Raw genomic sequence first — 22,127 nt, 5'->3', positions numbered from 1 at the left:
ATGGCAACAAACCTTAACTAAATTCGTACTTGCGTTCTCGGCTTAGCGGATGTTTGTTGTTCCCAACTTTCAACCAAACGACCTTCTCTGCTATTCGCGTATCATGAACTGCTTCGAGTGTGGGCTCAAACTAATTGAATCAAAACACAGAACTAGAAAAGTTTTCTCTCTTTTTGGGGAAAAAACAAAAATTCTCTCTTCTTAATAGAAACCAGTAGAATTATTATTCTGAAAAAATATATGTAATAATTGAGAATAAATTCTCTCTATGTTTTAGCAGAATAACAATCTCTCAAAGTTGTGTTTATAACTCTATTGATGCCATCTATTTATAGGAAGAGAAGGTAGAATACTTGTTAAGTTGTAGTGGTTTATTTCAAATAGAAAAACAATATCCTACTTAGAATAGGATTAGAGTGGACGACACACCCTAGTATTCCTACTAGGGTTGTCGTCCCCTTCATGTCCATTAGGGGTTTCTGGGCTTCTATAACATCGGGTCTAATTACAAGTACTTTTAGGGTCTTTTTGAACTAAAATCTAACTCGATTCAGTTTTTCTATTTACCAAAATAAACTTTAATATTTATATATAAAACAATTTTCTCATTCCTATTTTATCCCTAACAAAATTTTAACGATTTTACCTCTAGTAAAATTTTGATGATTTTGCCCTTAGTAAAATTTCGAGAAAATGTGTCCAACATTTCACGACTTAATATGTTCACTATGACCAAATGATTTATTTTCATTTTCGGGCTTCAAAACAGCCTAAAAACATAAACTTATTTTTCCAATCATTTTTAAGTAATTCATATAGGATTGCAAATGGATCATTTCCATTTTTGGAAACCTACATTCATTTCCAAATGATTCCATTTCTCTATTTCGGAGAAAACAATCATCCCTGAATGTTTCTTATTTTTCATTTCTTATTCATTATGTTCATTTCTATTCAAACACGTAAATTATTTTTTGTTTCAACGAGCTAGCGGAGAGACAGATTGAACATATGTAGTTAAAGCTCAAATGATTTATAATTAAGTTTTAACTTTTTACCTGTTAATTATAAACTCATTTAGTCACGAGGTCATTCCACTATAGTATCATGATTGAGCTCTTCCCAACGACATACCATTACGAAAGAAACTACTCAGTGCTCGTCTAAGGATCTTATCATAAGTGTGTTACCCTCATAAGATATTCTTGATCTATTTGAGATAATATTCGTTCTCCCAATATGATCTTATTTTATCTCATGGTAACCATTACATCTTCCTTCATGAAAAATCAATCACTATGAAATAGTGATCAAGTTATCCATCACAAAGATGAACGACCTGTGGTCACGTTTACCTTTTATCAAACATGTAATGCTAATGAGAGGATATCATTTAGCCATGTTTTGGGCTATGAATTCCACTGTTTTGAATGAAGCTACATACTACAAAAGTCGTACACTCAACACACCAACTTTCGGTTCCTTATCTATTTGAACTCAGGCTTTTACTAACATCAGAGAGTACGAGTCACACATACATATTTTGTCATCCATTTAGGATTTAGGTATGCCACACTTAGAATGTCACAAGTGAATAAATCCATAAATGGATTCAAGATCTATTATGCTTGGGTCCTATTCGATGTACTACTAGTCCAATCAGTCACATCTATGTCTCTATCTTTTGGGAGTCATCCGTTCTGATGCTCAAGACAAGGCATCTCCCTAATTGGACTTGATAGACGAAATATTAGTCTTTTAATCGATTTGATCATTTTCGATTAGACTAAGTACATGTTTAGGTTCGTCTACTAATAAAATCTATCTTTTCGTACTATGACCCGACTACGTAATACCGCTTAGTATTTGTTAAACATTTAGACAACCAATGAGTAACATTTACTTCCATTTTGCTTTGCAGGCAAAAACCATGTGAGGAAAATTATCAAAGTATATTAATGTAACCAATGAATTTGTTTTATTAACCAATTTGTTCGAAAAATTACAAGTTTACTTAAACGAAAATACTACATTTAGGGCACCAAATCTAACAGTCTCCCACTTGCCCTAGTAAAGTAGATGAGTCTAGCTTCACATTCTTGTGTCCCTCTATATGTTACCCAAAGAGCTCCCTAGTTAGTAGAGTCTTGGCAAAACAAATCTCTAGGGTTTTTCCTCAAATGCGATTTTTTACTACATCCACTATTTCGTCAAACACTTCGGTCTCCCTTATGATACTTTGTATCAATGTGTTTTGTCCTTATGTGGTTTCTTTGAGTTTAGCTATACCCGCACTGTTACAATGCCATAATGTAACACCCTTAACCCATATTTGTCGCCGGAATAGGTTTATAAAGCATTATCGATGTTTATGTTTCAAAACTATCAATGTAACACCTTCTAACCCTTATTCGTCCCCGGAACAAGATTACAGGGCATTACCGGTCTGTACAGTTCAATTATAGTCATTTATTAAAATAAATGTTTCTAACCCTGCAAATTAAAACTTCAACCAAAACAATTTGCCAACATTCAAATAATCCAAATACACATAAATATACTCAAATCTTACCAATCTAAAACATTTAATAACCTATCCAATGAATCCTTTTAAGCATATCACTTGCTTTATCAATTATTTCAACTTCATACTATATACCATTGCCAACCATAATTTACTTATTTTATCAATACTTTCACAGCCTAGGTGACTCTCATAAGACATCCTAGGTACATGCCATTACCAATACTTAACATACTTTACCTCATCGAATTTGGGATCGGCCTGAGATGCTGATTCAACGGTCTAGCCTTAACTTAACCTGCAAACGGAAACAAACCGTACGCTGAGTATACACTCAGTGGTATTTCTATAATCTGAACACTTAAACAATTACAAAACATATTAATTTATATATATTGAACTATTCAAACTCAATGAGTATTCAAACATTCACTTTCCAACCAATGTTTTGGTCTACTTTAAATTCAAAATCATTTATTATTTTTCAATAGCAATTAATCAATCAGTAATATTCATTAACAATCAGTCAATCAGAACAATTATTTATTCAGTAACAGTTAGTTGTTCGGCAACAATCAATTATTCAATAATAATCAATTATTCAGTATCAATCAATTAATCGGTTATCCATTAACAGTCAATTATTCAGTAAAAATCAGATATATAGTAACAATTAAATTATTCAGTAACAGTCGATCTTTCCAGTTCCTTTATTTACCCCTATTAACATGACTCGGACCTAGACGGATACACGGATCCAACCAACACACCAGTAAGGCACATACTGCCTCATCGGCCGAAGCTGGAACAGTAACAGTAACAGTAGCAATACGGTACACAAAGTACCTCATCAGAACAAATCCAGAACGATAACAGTAATAGTACGGTACACAGAGTACCTCATCAGAATAAATTCGAAACAATAACAGTAACGGTAATAGTAGCAATATCCGACACACAAAGTGCCGAATCGGTAACAGTAACGGTAACAGTAACAGTAGTCGGCACATAAGTGCCTGATCAGTAAGCCGGCAAAACCCGTACTCCTCCATATCCTATGGCATGCCAACTATATCCGACTAGCCCGACTAGTTAATAGGATATTTAATTCACTTTTCAGTTTTCAATTAATTCATATTTTAATTAATTAGCTATATATTTTCAATTCAATATAATTCCATTCACTTTTCACAAATAAATATTCAATTTCACAATAATCACATTTTTCTATCAATTTCATCACACTTCCAACTACATATATTTTCCAATATAACAAATATTTATTATTCAATTTCCACATCAATATTCATTTCATTTCAAACATTCACTTATATTAATAAATCAATTCAATATAATCAATATTCAATCCAATTTAAATAATCATCTCAAAACACCTACTCTCTCTCTCTCTTTCTCTCTCTCTCTATATATATTAAATAATAAATCCAAAAATTTAAGTATTAAGTTCGGATTATAGAAATACAAACCGTAATTTTCGAGCTAACTCCCGTTGTCTTTGTCTTTTTCCTTGCTTAGCCGAGATTTCCCGAGACAACATTAGCTACGGGAATTAAAATAATTATACCATTAATTTTTAGTACTCATTATAACAAATAATTGAATTTCTATTCAATTTACACCTTATTTTCAATTAGGTCCTAACTAATTCATTCACTTTACTAACTTAATTCATACTCTATTTCTATTCAAGTTCCATCCAAACTCAAATTTAACTACTAAATTTTCAGCTTATTTCACTAGTTTCGAAATTTCCTCAAATTAGCCCTTCAACATAAAACTTATGAATTACTTTACAATTCAATCCTTATTTCATTTCTAACTTGAATTTCTATCAATTTAACCCTTATTTCATCATTTTACTCAACATGAACTTTATCTAGAAATCTAATAACTTTCAAAATATCAATTTAATTTCATCAAAATCTTGTTCCAAAGCTTTTAAAACATTAAAATTAAGTAAAAAAGGGCTAAATTAACTTACCTATTAAACTTCCAAGCTTTAAAATCCCTATTTCTCCTTTTTCCTTTCTTTTCTTCTTTCTTTCTTTCCTTCCCCTGCTTTTCGTTCCACATTCTGTTTCTTTCTCCTTATTTCCTTTATTTCATTTTTTTGTTTATATATATATATAGAAAATATAATAACATTAATAAATATATATTTAATAATCAATTATTTCTTTACATTTGTATACATATATATTAATACACTTGTATCAATTTATTTCTATACACTTGTCTTTATTTAATTTATTTATCATATAAATATCTTATAACATAATTATTTAATTAATAAATATCTTTTATAAATAATAAATATCTATTAATACTTAAATACAAGTATTACAAGTGTATGTATTTTTATTAATACATTTGTATCCAATCATTACTAGACATTGGTCTTACTTTTATTTATTTATCATATAATATCAATTTAATAATAATAAATACATTAATACTTACTTAAATAATAAGTAAATACATACATGTATTACAAATGATGTACATTATTTATCACATATGTATTTTATTTTTATCGCACACTTGGCACTCACTTTGGCTTATTTACTTATTTAATCCCCTCAATTTTCTTTATTCTATAATTAAACTTTCACACTTCATTCAATTTAATCCTTTTATCCATTTATCCTTAATTAAGCTAAATTCACTTCATTAAACTTTAATTAACCACTCATTTAACTTCGTAAATATTTTTAATAAATATTTACGAATCCATTTTTTAGAAATGAAGACCCGAAAATACACTTTTCCTATAACCGTAAAGTTCGAGTCATTACAATTCTCCCCCCTTTAATAATTTTTTTCCTCGAAATTTACCTGAAAAGAGGTGGGGTTATAGAGATCTCACTGTTTCTTTCGGTTCCCATGTTGCTTCCTCAATGCTCTGACTTTACCACTCAAGCTAGTATCTCAACCGGCTCTTTTTAATAAGATAAATCAGATCAACTTCTAATATCCTCTATCGTATTAACATGTAAAAGATCTGATCTACATCTTTTGAGCACCAAATCCTGATAATCCCCATAAATTTCCTATAATTTCGGAAGTAAAACCTAATAATATATTACCAGTCTGACTTTTTCTGAAATTTCACATGGCCCAACAGAACGAGAACTCAATTTCCCTTTTTCATCCCGATCTCAAAGTTTTCTTCCAATGTGAAACTTTAAGAAATACTGCATCACTGACAGAATGCTTGATATCCTGACATTTAAATCTACATACAATTTCTGTCTATGAAAAGCTACTTTCGGTCTGTTTTGAATTACTTCCACTTTTTCTTCAGTTTCACAAATCAAACAACTCTGCATATTCCTTTTCTCACCATATTCAATCAAATACTATGATGTTTTACATTCACAATCATACAAAGCTTTATATAGTGTTGAAGACTATTATCACGTACCCAGAAATTCTTGTACTTGTTCTAGAATCAGAATATAAACCATATATCTCAACCAAAAATAATAAAAACTAACATACCATGTAATCTGACAATCTCAAAGACCTATATTTCAGACAAATTATCAAGTAGGAAATTTATTCATACCGGAATAAAATATGCAGACTTCGTCATACCTTCGATGATTATTCAAATATCATTTTTCCTTTTTTGCAGATAAAGATAATTCCAATTCAAACCCATAAGAATTCTATCCCATTTCCATTCTGATATCATCACTGACTGTAATAGTTTTGAATTCTTCAGTACAGCTTCTGTTCTAAATAGTAGATAATCATCAAATCCAATCTAAAATTTTAAATTAAAAGTCATCTGTATAATATACACATTTAACCGATAACTCGTTATCACATTTCTGAACTTTACAGATCTGCTGTAGAGAAGTCAGTTTAACTTTTATCTCAACTAAAATTGAGCCTTCTTCAAATGATAACAGTCAGATGTTCATAGCTCATAACACAAAACAAAGCTTTCAATTCTGAATATACATACATTCATTTGTCTTTCTCGGATGATAATTAATTATCATATCTTGATCTTTTAATGTAAGAACAATAACTACCACTTCTGAATCAGGTGTCAAATAATTCTTCCCATGTGATTCTAACATTTCGTAACATAAACCATTAGTTCACTTACTTGCATCAAAACACTGCTATCCCTATAAATCACAAGTTTCTTTACCGGATTTCAGACTAAACCAGAACTAATGCTTCAGTTAACTGAGGTTTCAATTAACCAAACCTTGCTGACACTTACCGGACCATTCCATTGCCACATCTTTCTGTATTAACCGACTAGTCTCAAAAAGCCTCTATTTTCAAATACACTTTTCAATATCATTTCAAACACAAGATCTATAGCAAACTCAGCTTCTTTAGCTAACAATAATTCAGATAACTCTTCTAGAAACATATCAGAATTGTTACTGATTTAAACTTTGACGTAGATACTTCAATACCCAATATATAAGCAAAGTAAGTATCATAACCCCTTTTCTGGCACACTTCTGTGTTGACATAATTAATATCACAATAAACAAATCATTCAATCTTCTCTTGCTCAAAACAAAACATTTCATCATCCTGATCTTGCAACATATTATACTTCTGCTTATAATTTATCACAAACATCATGCAAAATTAACCATTCCATTATCAGAATCACATCGAACAATAATAACATCAAATCGATCAGAAAACTGTACCTTAGTATCATTGTCAGATAGTTCATGCAGATTCTATCATTCAATAAATACTGACCTGAAAATTTGATACTTCAACCAAAAATTCAGCAAACTCAACAGATAAATCTTTAATAGATACTGGATTCATGCAATCATATAAACAAGTCAAATCAAGATCAATTTAAAATAATCATATCAGTGTCGATAAAGAATAAAGTACCTGTAATGACATCCAGTAGAGAAATATCTTCTTATATACGATTAACATATGCCTTGGCTGATGTTCATTCTCTAGATTTTATAGTGAAGTCATTTGTCACATCTCGACTATCATTCGTATTTCCAGAATTACAGAGTAGTCTACCTCTGATAGCTGTATTACTCAGTCTTGAAGTCTGAATAGTATCTGATTCCACTTCCTTCGAGAAATCACTAAAATACTGATCAGAAGAATCATATCTAATCATATTTTCCACTCTTTATTCTACATTCTTCAGCTTTGTGCCTTCTTTAAACAATCTTCAAACCATTTGTACCTTACAGTTTCTATCGGAATACAACCTCTAATATATTTATTCAATCAAACAAATTCCCCTCATATACAGTTGCAGTTATATGATCCTGTTTAAGCTTCAAGAATTCTGTACGTTTCTAATGAAGAAATCTCTGAGTGATATATATATTTCTTTCAGAACTCATCTCAGAAAATTTCCAAATAACCCTTTCTTAATCACAACAGAAATCAATGTTTTCCACCACTAGCAAGCTGAATCTTTTTAATAGAAATATCATACTTTTCTAACATTTAATCGGTGAACAGAACAATTCATTTGCAATCTCGATAATATTCTCTAACCAGATTTCAGTTCTTTTAAGATCATTTTCAGCTGTAATTCTCAATTCATCCATACTATATTTACACAGATCATTAACTGCAGACAACTTACCCGTTCAGACAAGCTCTGTACCTTGAAGCACTTCGGGAACCGATTAAAAAAACAGGAGAGGTAGACACTGTAGTAGATACAATTTCTTCTACTCACTGAAGAACATTAGTTATAATTCTAAACAGTTTCGTATTATCTCTCTCTTTATCATTACATTATTCAACACTCAATGGACACTCAGTGGTTAATTACTCATTAAGTTATTACTCAGTGTTGTCAATTCAGTTTTTTTATCTAATTCACGAGACTTTTTATTTTCAGTATACATTTCATGATCAATACTATCAATATTTTCGTCTAACATTTTCACTATAAAATAGAGACAAACAAATATATCAGCATCCAATCCCGATTCAATTTCGACTCAATTATGGCATGTACCTCTAGACTCAATTCTGAGCTCGATTTAGTCCGAGAATCGGCTAAATCTGTATAGCTCTGATACCACTAAATGTAACATCCTCTAACCCTTATCCGTCCCCAGAACAGGATTACAGGGCATTACCGGTCTGTACAGTTCAATTATAGTCATTTATTAAAATAAATGTTTCTAACCCTGCAAATTAAAACTTCAACCAAAACAATTTGCCAACATTCAAATAATCCAAATACACTTAAATATACTCAAATCTTACCAATCTAAAACATTTTATAACCTATCCAATGAATCTTTTTAAGTATATCACTTACTTTATCAATTATTTCAACTTCATACTATATACCATTGCCAACCATAATTTACTTATTTTATCAATACTTTCACAGCCTAGGTGACTCTCATAAGACATCCTAGGTACATGCCATTACCAATACTTAACATACTTTACCTCATCGAATTCGGGATCGGCCTAGGATGCTGATTCAACGGTCTAGCCTTAACTTAACCTGTGCACGGAAACAAATCATACGCTGAGTATACACTCAGTGGTATTTCTATAATCTGAACACTTAAACAATTACAAAACATATTAATTTATATATATTGAACTATTCAAACTCAATGAGTATTCAAACATTCACTTTCCAACCAATGTTTTGGTCTACTTTAAATTCAAAATCATTTATTATTTTTCAATAGCAATTAATCAATCAGTAATATTCATTAACAATCAGTCAATCAAAACAATTATTTATTCAGTAACAGTCAGTTAAACGGTAACACTCAATTATTCAATAATAATCAGTTATTCAGTATCAATCAATTGATCGGTTATCCATTAACAATCAATTATTCAGTAAAAATCAGATATACAGTAACAATTAAATTATTCAGTAATAGTCGATCTTTCTAGTTCTTTTATTTACCCCTATTAACATGACTCGGACCTAGACGGATACACGGATCCAACCAACACACCAGTACGGCATATAGTGCCTCATTGGCCGAAGCCGGAATAGTAACAGTAACAGTAGCAGTATGGTACACAGAATACCTCATCAGAACAAATTCAGAACGGTAATAGTAACAGTACAATACACAGAGTACCTCATCGGAACAAATTCGAAATAGTAATAGTAACAGTAACAGTAGCAATATTCGACACACAAAGTGCTGAATCGGTAACAGTAACGGTAACAGTAACAGTAGTCGGCACATAAGTGCCTGATCAGTAAGCCGGCAAAACCCGTACTCTTACATATCCTATGGCATGCCAACTATATCCGACTAGCCCGACTAGTTAATAGGATATTTAATTCACTTTTCAGTTTTCAATTAATTCATATTTTAATTAATTAGCTATATATTTTCAATTCAATATAATTCCATTCACTTTTCACTAATAAATATTCAATTTCACAATAATCACATTTTTCTATCAATTTCATCACACTTCCAACTACATATATTTTCCAATATAACAAATATTTATTATTCAATTTCCACATCAATATTCATTTCAATTCAAACATTCACATATATTCATAAATCAATTCAATATAATCAATATTCAATCCAATTCAAATAATCATCTCAAAATACCTACTATATATATATTAAATAATAAATCCAAAAATTTAAGTATTAAGTTCGGATTATAGAAGTACAAACTGTAATTTCCGAGCTAACTCCCGTAGTCTTTGTCTTTTTCCTTGCTTAGCCGAGATTTCGAGAGACAACATTAGCTACGGGAATTAAAATAATTATACCATTAATTTTTAGCACTCATTATAACAAATAATTGAATTTCTATTCAATTTACACCTTATTTTCAATTAGGTCCTAACTAATTCATTCACTTTACTAACTTAATTCATACTCTATTTCTATTCAAGTTCCATCCAAACTCAAATTTAACTACTAAATTTTCTGCTTATTTCACTAGTTTCGAAATTTCCTCAAATTAGCCCTTCAACATAAAACTTATGAATTACTTTACAATTCAATCCTTATTTCATTTCTAACTTGAATTTCTATCAATTTATCCCTTATTTCATCATTTTACTCAACATGAACTTTATCTAGAAATCTAATAACTTTCAAAATATCAATTTAATTTCATCAAAATCTTGTTCCAAAGCTTCTAAAACATTAAAATTAAGTAAAAAAGGGCTAAATTGACTTACCTATTAAACTTCCAAGCTTTAAAATCCCTATTTCTCCTTTTTCCTTTCTTTTCTTCTTTCTTTCTTTCCTTCCCCTGCTTTTCGTTCCACATTCTGTTTCTTTCTCCTTATTTCCTTTATTTCATTTTTTTGTTTATATATATATATATAGAAAATATAATAACATTAATAAATATCTATTTAATAATCAATTATTTCTTTTACATTTGTATACATATATATTAATACACTTGTATCAATTTATTTCTATACACTTGTCTTTATTTAATTTATTTATCATATAAATATCTTATAACATAATTATTTAATTAATAAATATCTTTTATAAATAATAAATATCTATTAATACTTAAATACAAGTATTACAAGTGTATGTATTTTTATTAATACATTTGTATCCAATCATTACTATACATTGGTCTTACTTTTATTTATTTATCATATAATATCAATTTAATAATAATAAATACATTAATACTTACTTAAATAATAAGTAAATACATACATGTATTACAAATGTATGTATATTATTTATCACATATGTATTTTATTTTTATCACACACTTGGCACTCATTTTGGCTTATTTACTTATTTAATCCCCTCAATTTTCTTTATTCTATAATTAAACTTTCACACTTCATTCAATTTAATCCTTTTATCCATTTATCCTTAATTAAGCTAAATTCACTTCATTAAACTTTAATTAACCACTCATTTAACTTCGTAAATATTTTTAATAAATATTTACGAATCCATTTTTCAAAAATGAAGACCCGAAAATACACTTTTCCTATAACCGTAAAGTTCGGGTCATTACAATAAAAAATTTTAAAACTTTAATTCACAACATCAGTAAGAGCAAAAACAAATAATAACATATATATTGTCCCTTATACGAGCTGTCGAGGCACTAAAAACACATTAGAAATAAGTGGGACTAAATCGAAAACATATAGAATTTTTAGGGGAAATGTGAAAATTTTTAAAATACAAGGATCACACGGCTGAGACACACGTCCATGTCTTATGCCGTGTGAGCATTTAAAATAGGGACGCACAACCGTGTCCCATCCCGTGTCCATGCCCGTGTAACCTTTTGACTTGGGTCACACGGCCAAACCACACGCCCACGTGCCAGGCCGTGTAACTCTCAAAATGCAACCTTTAAAAACCTACAGGGGACACACGGCCGTGTCACATAGCCGTGTGCCACACACAACTGAGAGACACGGCCATGTCTTTACCGTGGACAAAAAAATAGGCCATTTTGCAAGCCAATTTTCTCACGTATAATCAAGCATCGTAAAGTGCATCAAACCATGCAACAACAAGCTATCCAAATAAATTATATATTCATACAACCAATATGCCCAAAAGACACCTCAATCACAACAATTAAACATGTATACAACTATATGCATAGTTTAGCCAAAACTTGCCATTTTGTTCACATATCAAATCCACACTTATACTACCAAATTGACCATTTAACATTTAGCATCATTAGCCATATATGTCAACTACATTCCATATACCAAAATGACCACATTTGACCATGTCAAAGAACATGCCATTACATACATTTTAAATACCATTTCAACTTCCATCATTTAAGCATCATAAAGACTACAAAATCAACCATCATAAGGCCACATACATATATCAACCTAACAACCATTTCAATCACTCAAAATACCATAATTACAAGCTAAAACATAATGGCTATAATATCAACTGAAACACCTATACATGTATATATTTAAACAATTATCATTTAACTTGTTTTCATACCAAAACATAACATAATTGATATATAATAACCATGCCATTTTGGCCATTTAAAGATACAAATCTAACCATATCCAGATGGTTCCAACAATCACCATGTATACAAACCATATTTCAATCATGCACATCTATTCAAACCCTTTCTAAAGCATGCCATATCTTGACCATGTTGAGGTCAATTCATCATATATCACTTTGGTCATTCAAACATGCTTTAACACATTATCAAATTAACACATATCAAGAAGGCACCAAATGTACGAAGGCTACTCACCCCAAATGACATATACATGTCAAACTTATCAACTAACATTCAACAAATCATCAACCATAAGTCCACTTATACATGCCATTATAACCTTAACCAAGACATTAAAATCTACTGATATAATCGCTGGATAGTGTGATAGATCTCCGACGAGCTTTCAACCTGATTGAGCTTCTAATAATCTGAAAAGTAAAGAAAAAAACTACGTAAGCAATGAATTCTTAGTAAGCTCCTATAAACTTTAGTCATATTAATCCATTTCAAATATGAAATTTTTACATATAAAGAATAATCCTATACCAATACCGCAAGATTCATGAAACCATATTCAATAACTCACAAAGTGAATAAATCCATAGCATCACGTATACATATCATCCCTAGCATAGTAGGAATTTATAAAACTTTAAACCCTTTCAAATTTTCTTACTTTCATTTGCATTTCATTACTTTCCTTTTTATTTACTTTCTTTAGCTTAAATAACAATATCAATTTAACTTATCATTCCCTTTTTCATCATTTTACACTTCAAGTATGAACTTACTATTTCATTACCATTCCACACCCATTTCATATGCTTAACACACAAGACATAAGCATATCATCAACCATAGCTACAAGCTAGTGCATTTAAACATAGTTATTTTGAAATTAACCACATGATAAACCATTTCATAAGAAATTACATAATTTAAACCATACCACTCTTTCATGAACACAAGTATATTTCTATTTGGGCACTTACCACTTCAATGCATAACTTATACGTAAGCATAATACAACCCATCCAATAGCTTGGCCAAAGCCTAAGCATTCACACCAAATATGTTAGCAATATAATCATAAGACACAGGCAATTTACTCATAGATGATCACAGCATTTAAACATGCAACATATGAATATATCATCCATCTCAACTTACATTTATCCATGTGTCACCAATTCAATGCAATTCATATGTGAACATGTCTTAGTTCATATTGAACTCTTACCATTTCCTTTCAAATCATGCCCATTGAATCGTTTAGAATACCGTTGGATACCTGGGATAGTCACACATAGTATGCTAACTCATATAACTGTAATCTGTTAATTTATGTACATGTATGCTCACATGAGCTGTGAATCAGAATGCTCACATGAGTTGTGAATCAGAATGCTCACATGAGCTGTGAAAATGGGCCTACTCACACAAGCTGTGGGTTAGAACGTAGCTATACGATGTTGCTTACATGAGCTATAGAGTATCCGCAACACATGTCGGACCTCAATCATCGGTAGGACATTCAAGACCAGCACCCAAATCATGTAATGACATGTCATTGGTATCTATGAATTCCTAAGGTTCAAACGGGGCTCGGTATTCAACATAACATCATTGGATTTCTATCGTTTCATTACAAGATAAATTACATACACACACACTCACACATAGATTTAATCACAATATAATCACATATTAACATTCAATTTAATCAAAATTATATAGAATACAGTTCATACGAACTTACCTGGCTAAATTGCAGAAATGTCAAAGTACAAGGGTATTTTGGTAATTTTCATTCTTTTCGATTTTCCACCCGATCTTGACCTAAATTAATAAATTAATTTAATATATTAATTTAAAAAGTAAAATAATTTATTTTATACAATTTAGTCATTTTTACAAAATTTCCCTTAAAGTGTTACTTGTATTTAATTTAGTCACTGAGCCCAAAACATGCACATTAACCATTTTTAATGCCAATTCATGATAGCTAAATATTCATGGCACCCATATTAGCCCATATTTGTGACAATTTTACATCAAACCCTTGTTCTTTTACTATTTTAACAATTTAGTCCCTAATCAAAAAATTCATAAAAAATCACTTAATAAAATACTTTTAAATATCAACCAACATTCCAAATTAATAATTTAACATCTAAAATCACAAGGTTCATCAATTTCAATATTCAAATTCTTTAACAGTTTCAAATCAAAGGTATGAGCTAGCTGGACCTAGTTGCAACGATATCAAAAACATAAAAATTACTAGAAATGGGGCTAAAGCAGACTTACATGCATCCTATGAAGCTTGGCCGAAGCTTGAAGGTTTATCACTGGCTTTCTTCTTTCTCAAATTCAGCGAAATAATAAAAGGAAAAAGATGATATCTTTAACTTTATTTTATTTCCTTTTAATTTGCTTTATTTTAATTAATAAAACATACATATTTTCATAATAAGACAAAGCCAACTGCCCACTCATATATAATATGGTAAATTTACCATATTAGTCCATATACTTTCATTCATTAAGCCATTTAATCACTCAAATCAAATAGTGATCAAATTTTACATCTTTTACGATCTTGACCTTTTTAATTAATTAACTATCGAAACGTTGAAAATTTTCAACGGAACTTTAATACTACCTTAATGACACTCCGTAAATATTTATAAAAATATTTATGACTCGGTTTATAGAAATGAGGTCCCAATACCTCATTTTCTAAAACCACTTGACCTTAGGGTCATACCACTTAAACTTAATAAATCACTTATATAATAAAAATACTATATCAAAAACCTTTTTAAAACCATGCTTGACTCATAAATATTAAATAATAATGTTTACAAACTTATTTATCGAATTTGGTGGCCCCGATACCACTATTTTCGACACCACTAAAAAGCGGGTTGTTACACTAGCTTTTTCATACCACATATTAAACCCTCCATAGTGAAGTTAGCAGTGTAACCAACCCTCCATAGTGAAGTTAGCAGTGTAACCTTGCTTGACACTTATTCACACTATGACCCCACCGTTTAGGACAAAAGCATAGTCCAATGTCAATTTCCTCGAATCTCAACATCTTTGGAAGTCAGAATCAGTATATTCGTTAGGAGTGAGATCTCTTCTGGAATACACAAGAAAATAATCCCTTGTTCTCCGTAAATAATTGAGTATATGCTTAACTACTTTCTAGTGTCTTAGTCCTGGATTCACTTGATATTGACTTACCAACCATACTTCAAAACAAATATTTGGGCATGTATATATAGCATAGTATACATAAGACTTCCTACTACCAGAGCATAAAGAATCTTTCTCATATTCTCTCTTTTTTCCGCTATCTTAGGACAATGTTCTAAAGAGAGATGAAATCATGATATGGAAGGTTAATTTCTCTTCTTTGAGTCGAACATTGAATAATGTTCCAATAACTTGTCTATGTATGAAGCCTGAGATAATGTTATCATTTTGTTCTTTCGATTTCTTACGATTTGATTGCCTAGAACAAAATTAGCTTTTCCCACATCCTTTATGTTAAACTATTAGGTTAACCACAGTTTAACCAATGAAAATGTCCCTACATTATTCCCAATTAATAGAATGTTATCGACATATAGAATAAGAAAGACCACCTTTCTATCCTTTAAACATTTATAAACACAAGGTCCATCTACATTTTGCTCAAATCTAAAAGTCTTGATCGCTTGATCTAATCTTTGATTCCATAAGCGGGATGCTTGCTTAAGTCTATATATGGATCTAAGTAGTTTACAAACTTTGTACTTGTTTCATTTAGCCATATATCTGGTACGTTGCATCATCTATATGCTCTCTTCAAGATAGCCGTTCAAAAACACTGTCTTGACATCCATTTGCTAGATTTTGTAATCGAGAGCTGACACAATGTATAGTAATATGTGGATTGACTTGAGCATGGAAATCGAAGAAAATGTTTCTTTGTAATCGATGCTTTCTTTCTAAGTATGACCTTTTGCTACAACTCTGACCTTATAAGTTTCACTTTTCCATCTGCGTTTCTTTTCCTCTTGTAGATCCACTTACACCTTATGGGTTTTATCCCTTTTAGTAAGTCTACAAGTCCTACATTAAGTTGGAATACATAGAGTCCATCTCAGCTTTCATAGCTATTTCCAGAGCTTGGAATCAACACTTTGCATCTGCCACACCTCGAGTCTAGTGGGTCCGAGTTTAAGATGAAGAGTTGTGAAGTTATTTGTTAGGCATAGTGAAATCCGCCATGTTACTGTCTTCTAGTGAATAGGAGTGTGGCATATAGTAATCGTCGAAAAGGTGAATAAAGGTTTTATGTTATTCTTATTTTGTTAGCTAAGAAAAGGGTATATCTAGTGAAGTATAAGCCGGTTGAGTTACTGCCATATGCATGGTGTGCCCAGTTTGGCTAAGTACCATGTTAATTGGCTTTTGTAATGAGATTTGGTTAAAAGTCAATTAGATTGACTAGTCAAGTATCAATTATACAACATGTTCATTTATATTTCTCTTGGAACTTGTAGGCCGTTGAGAAGGAAAAATTCTAGATTCAAACGACACTCGTCAAGTTCCAACAATGAGAAGTTGGTTTATATATATGTGGATGAGAAGAGTTTGTGAGGAAATTTTCATCTTCTTTCAGTATTACTCCCTGTTTCCTTTTTCTTAAATCTAAATGTTATACTTTTCTCATTAACCTGGAAGCTTAGGTTCTTTATTTAATCAGTGGTTGTTTCATCTCTCGGTTAGTATTATAGCTCTGCATGTTAAGTTTTTAAAGAAGTAAAGATGTTAAGAATTGTAGGAACAGTAAGTATGAATGCAAGGTTTTGCATGGAGGTTATCTATGATTGAGATGTTAGCAAATTGTATGAAAATAGATTTTAAATAGTGAAATTATGTTCTTTAAGTAGTGGTTGTTGCTGGGTCGAGATGGATTTTTTAGTCTAGAGCTTTGAGCTACAATTTAGGTGAGTATTAGGTGAGTCTCTATTTTAACTCCTACATGTTAATTGTTCCGATAAAGATATATACAATGATAGTACCTCGAATAATAGGTAAGTGGGCGAAGCATAGTAAAGATGCTATGTGTGTGTAATGGTATTATGTATGAACTTCTGTATGAATAGAAAGTGATTGGTAAGTATGCAGATAAGGTTTGATATAAGGAAAAAGATGAATCAATCAAGTGTGTGAACAATCTGGTAAGTGAATTTTGAGTAATTTCTGTTTATGAAGTCTCTAGTAGGGCAGTTATAATGCTAACCAGGTTGGCAGATCTTGATACGAAAATAAGTGTAAGACTATGTGGTTTAGACCCATAGAAATATATGACATAAAAACATTCATGGTGTAGCCTCTAGTAAGATAAAGACTGGACTGACAGATCACGACATGAAAGTGTGTAAGCCCATGTAGCTTAGACCCATGGCTTAATATGATATGATGATATGAATATTCATGGTATGGCCTTTGATAATATGTAATCAAATTGGAAGATCATGACATAAATTTATGTATAAGTCCATAAGGGAGGAACCCGTGGCACCTTCTATGAAAGTCTGTCGGGATAGTAAACACGTGGTTCCGAATACTTGTCTCTATGGCGTGATCTGCAAAGCCTTGGCGGCGTATTCTTTATGGCCTATGTGGTAAGTTCTATATCATTCCATTAGTGTATCAATGATACTTGTATGGTAGAATGTGTTTATTCACCCTTGTGGTAAAATTTGGGTAAGTTCTAGGATCTCTTTGATAGTTAGTTGAATATGGATTGGGCTATTCAATTTGGTAATAAAGTTTGAAAAGTTGTACGAGGTATAATATGAATGAGAAATTCGTGTCTGTATTTCAAAAGGGAATTCACCATACAAGTCTATCATTTTAGAAAATGGGTGTATTCAGATTACAAAAGGTATGAATGTTCATTAATATGAATTTGGATTACGCTATGGAAGACTGAGATTTGAATCATTTGAAATTTGTCACATGTGATTAGTATCATGTCTTATTTGGGGGTAGTTGGAATTTAAGTTTTTGGTAAATCTGATATGTTAAGAAATATAGATGTTTGGATTTCTTCTATATTACCATATATTACCTTGAAAGTTCCTTATCAGTATGAGTATGTATAGATTAGAATCAGAGTATGAACTATTGAAGATCTGGTTTAGCAAAGTTAGTATAGGAATCCACCAAATGTAAGATCCATAATTAGTATTCGCCAAGAATAGTACTAGTGATCAACTGTTCTAGAATAAATATTGAAGGTTGTTTGAGGAGAAAAGAAGAGAAGAGAAGAGAATAGGTAGTATGTATGGTAAGTGTGGGAATCAGTCAAATAGTAAGTGAAAAATAATAAGTAAAGAATGGTAAATGGCTTATAGTTATGTATAGTTATTTAACAATGAGAAGGGTATCTGCCAAAAGCAGAAATAGGTAATTCAAATATTCAAGATGATGAATTCAGCAAGAATAGTTCAAAAGCATTTTATATTTAAACTCACTAAGTTAGTGTAACTTACAAATGTTATGTTATGGTGAGGGTTTACTATACGAAAAGGGTTATTATACATACAGTGGAAAACTTTGGAGAGTGGCATATAGTAGATCCTCACCTTAAATAGTTTGTCTTTAACAAAATTTTGTGTTGTAATAAGTTATGATAAGTCTGATGTATTAAACTATCTTTAATTACTTTTCTTTGTTTTCTTGATAAAGAGGTTCTAGATAAAATAATAAGAAAAACATTTTAAGTTAAGAGTTAAATAAAGTTGTTGTGAAATTTTGTTAAATATTGTGATGTAACACCCAAGATCTGGACTCGGTGATTTAGTTCTGGTTGAGGGCAAAACAACATCACTTCATCATATGTGAGTAAGTCATTATCTTCCTATTCGGAAGGCTCAATGTTAAAAACACTTTCACCAGATTGGAGGAACTTAAGCCTATGAGAGAACCTCTTACTGCGTTGAGGCTCTCTATGCTGCTGACCATTTCTAGGTCTACTATTAGTAGTTGGTTCTGAAATTATTTTTGTAGGGTTTCGTATATTTCCTGAAAGCTCATCGAGTAACTCTTTACTCCGAGGTTTGAAGTCATTCATGTAACTTTCTTTAAGGAAAGTAGCATGAGTTGAGACTATAATAGTTTTCTCTTTTGAGTTATAAAACAAACCACCCTTTGTTCCCTTTGGACATCCTACAAATGCACAATTCTATTCGTGAGTCCAATTTCCTCACATATTTATCCAATACGTGCGTTGGGCATCCTCAAATCCTAAAATGATTAAGATTTAGTTTCCTTCCATGCCACAATTCGTTTGGGGTTTTCGATGCTGCATTAGTTGACACATCATTTAGAATATAGCAAGTCATTTATACAATGTATCCCCAAAAAGAGATTGACAGCTTCAAACAACTTAACATCAAATGTACCATGTCTAACAACGTTTGATTTCTTTTCTTTACCACACCATTCTGTTGTGGAGTGCCCGACACAATTAATTGGGATAAAATTCCATTCTCTATGAGGTACCCTAAGAACTGATCAGATAAATATTTCCCACCTCGACTAGACCAAAGTGTCTCTTATGGGTAAACCTAGTTACTTTTGCACGAAACTCTTTGAATTTATCAAAGGTTTCACTCTTTTTGTGTATAAAGTATACATACCCATATCTAGAGTAGTCATCAATAGAAGTTACATAATACTGATAACCATCTCTTACACTAATGCTCATAGAGCAACATACGTTAGTGTGCACATGTTTTAGGGGTTTTCCGACCCTCGTTCGTTTGTATTAAAAAATAACTTAGTCATTTTACCTTCCAAGCAAGATTCACATTGTGGAAGATCAACGAGTCTAGTGATTCTTTCTCAGTTAATATGACCAAGTCACAAATGCCAAAGGTACGCTTCATAGATTGAGAAGTTTTAAGTATTTTATTTGTTATTTCAGTCTCAAGTAGTGTGTACATATTTGATTTGATAAAATAGAGATTATTTCACATCCATCTGTTATAGATAAGGTTGTGATTTCTAAATTTTGTAATTCCATCATTAAAAGTCACGATCAAGCCGCCTTTATATAAATATGTAACAAAAATTAAGTTTCTTTTGAAACTTGGTATATAGAAAATGTCTTTTAAAATAATCTTCCTAAGATTATTCATATAAAGATCTACATCTCCCATTTCTTCAGCTTCCACACTTTTCCCAGTCCTAGTCCGCAACGATAAGCTCTTATCTCTAAGATCTTTCGTCTCTTTGAACCCCTACAGAGAAACGCAAACATGATTAGTAGCTTCCGAATCAATGACCCAGTGGTTTATTAAATCTTCTAGTAAAAAAAATTCTATCATCAAGAGTTTCGTACCTTTGCCTTTGGTAGTTTCCACTCTTTATAGTTTGCCTTGAAATGTCCTTTCTTGTTGTAGAAGAAACATTTAGAATTAAATAAGTCTTTTGGGTTTCTGGTTCTCTTCCTTTCCACTTGCGGTGGCCCAAAGACCTTAGCTTTGCCTTTCTTAGTGTGATTTCCCTTTATTTTTGAGGAAGAAGAGAAGACTATATTTGCTTATTCTCTTTAGATGGACTGACCGCCTTTTAACATCAACTCATAGGATTGTAACTCTTTCACAAGTTGTGTAAGCATCAGGTTTTTGTTACCAAGGTTATATGCGACTCGAAAACCAGTAAAATCATTGGACAAGCTTTTGAACAACATCTCTATTTGGGTGTTTTGGTCCAAATTGACCTCATTGTTCGCAGCCTCGATAAAGTAGCCCATAAAAGTTATCATATGGTCTTTGACTAGAGTGTCAGGCTTTTGGGCATTCATTAAGCTAGTTATGGCAGACTTTTGAGCCAAAGCTGCTTGGCCTTTGAACATGTCTTTTAGCTTATCTAGAATCGCTTTAGCAATCTTACAACTCTTCAATTGCTCATTTAGAGTGCTGGTCACACTTGCCAACATATAATAACAAGCTATCTCATTAGACCTTTCCTAGCATTTTCTAGCCTCAGCTTAAGCAATCGGAGGGCACTTAGTATCAAGAATTGTTTTAAGTTTCTCACAGCTTAGGACAATTATCAAGTTCCTTTACTATTCCTTATAGTTGTTTCTGTTTAGTTTGTTTTCAGTGAGTATGTTCAATAAGGGAGTTGATGTCATTTTTGAATTAAAAATAAAAACATCCATATGTTAATATCTTTGTATTAAGCAAATGTTTGAAAACATTTTGCAACATAATGATATAAATTAAGATAATGCATGTGTCTTACATTAAACCTTGAAAACATTTGTAAGCCGTTGCAACAATAACTCCTACTCCTATTGAATCAAGCCACCGTGGGTTGATCATGATCAACTAGTAAGAACATGGATTTCCATCCAATTAGTACATGAACCTAATTCCTTAAGCACTCACACATACTAATAATCGTGTAAGTTTGGTCATTATTCTAACTTAAGTAGAGCTTCGTAGGAGTTACTTAACTAGAAGATCTTGAGTGTATAACCATCAACTTAACACTTATTGCATCATGCACC

Source organism: Gossypium hirsutum, chromosome A06 (genome assembly GCF_007990345.1).
Source record: "Gossypium hirsutum isolate 1008001.06 chromosome A06, Gossypium_hirsutum_v2.1, whole genome shotgun sequence".
Classification (NCBI taxonomy): domain Eukaryota; kingdom Viridiplantae; phylum Streptophyta; class Magnoliopsida; order Malvales; family Malvaceae; genus Gossypium; species Gossypium hirsutum.
This window is presented reverse-complemented; position numbering follows the sequence as displayed.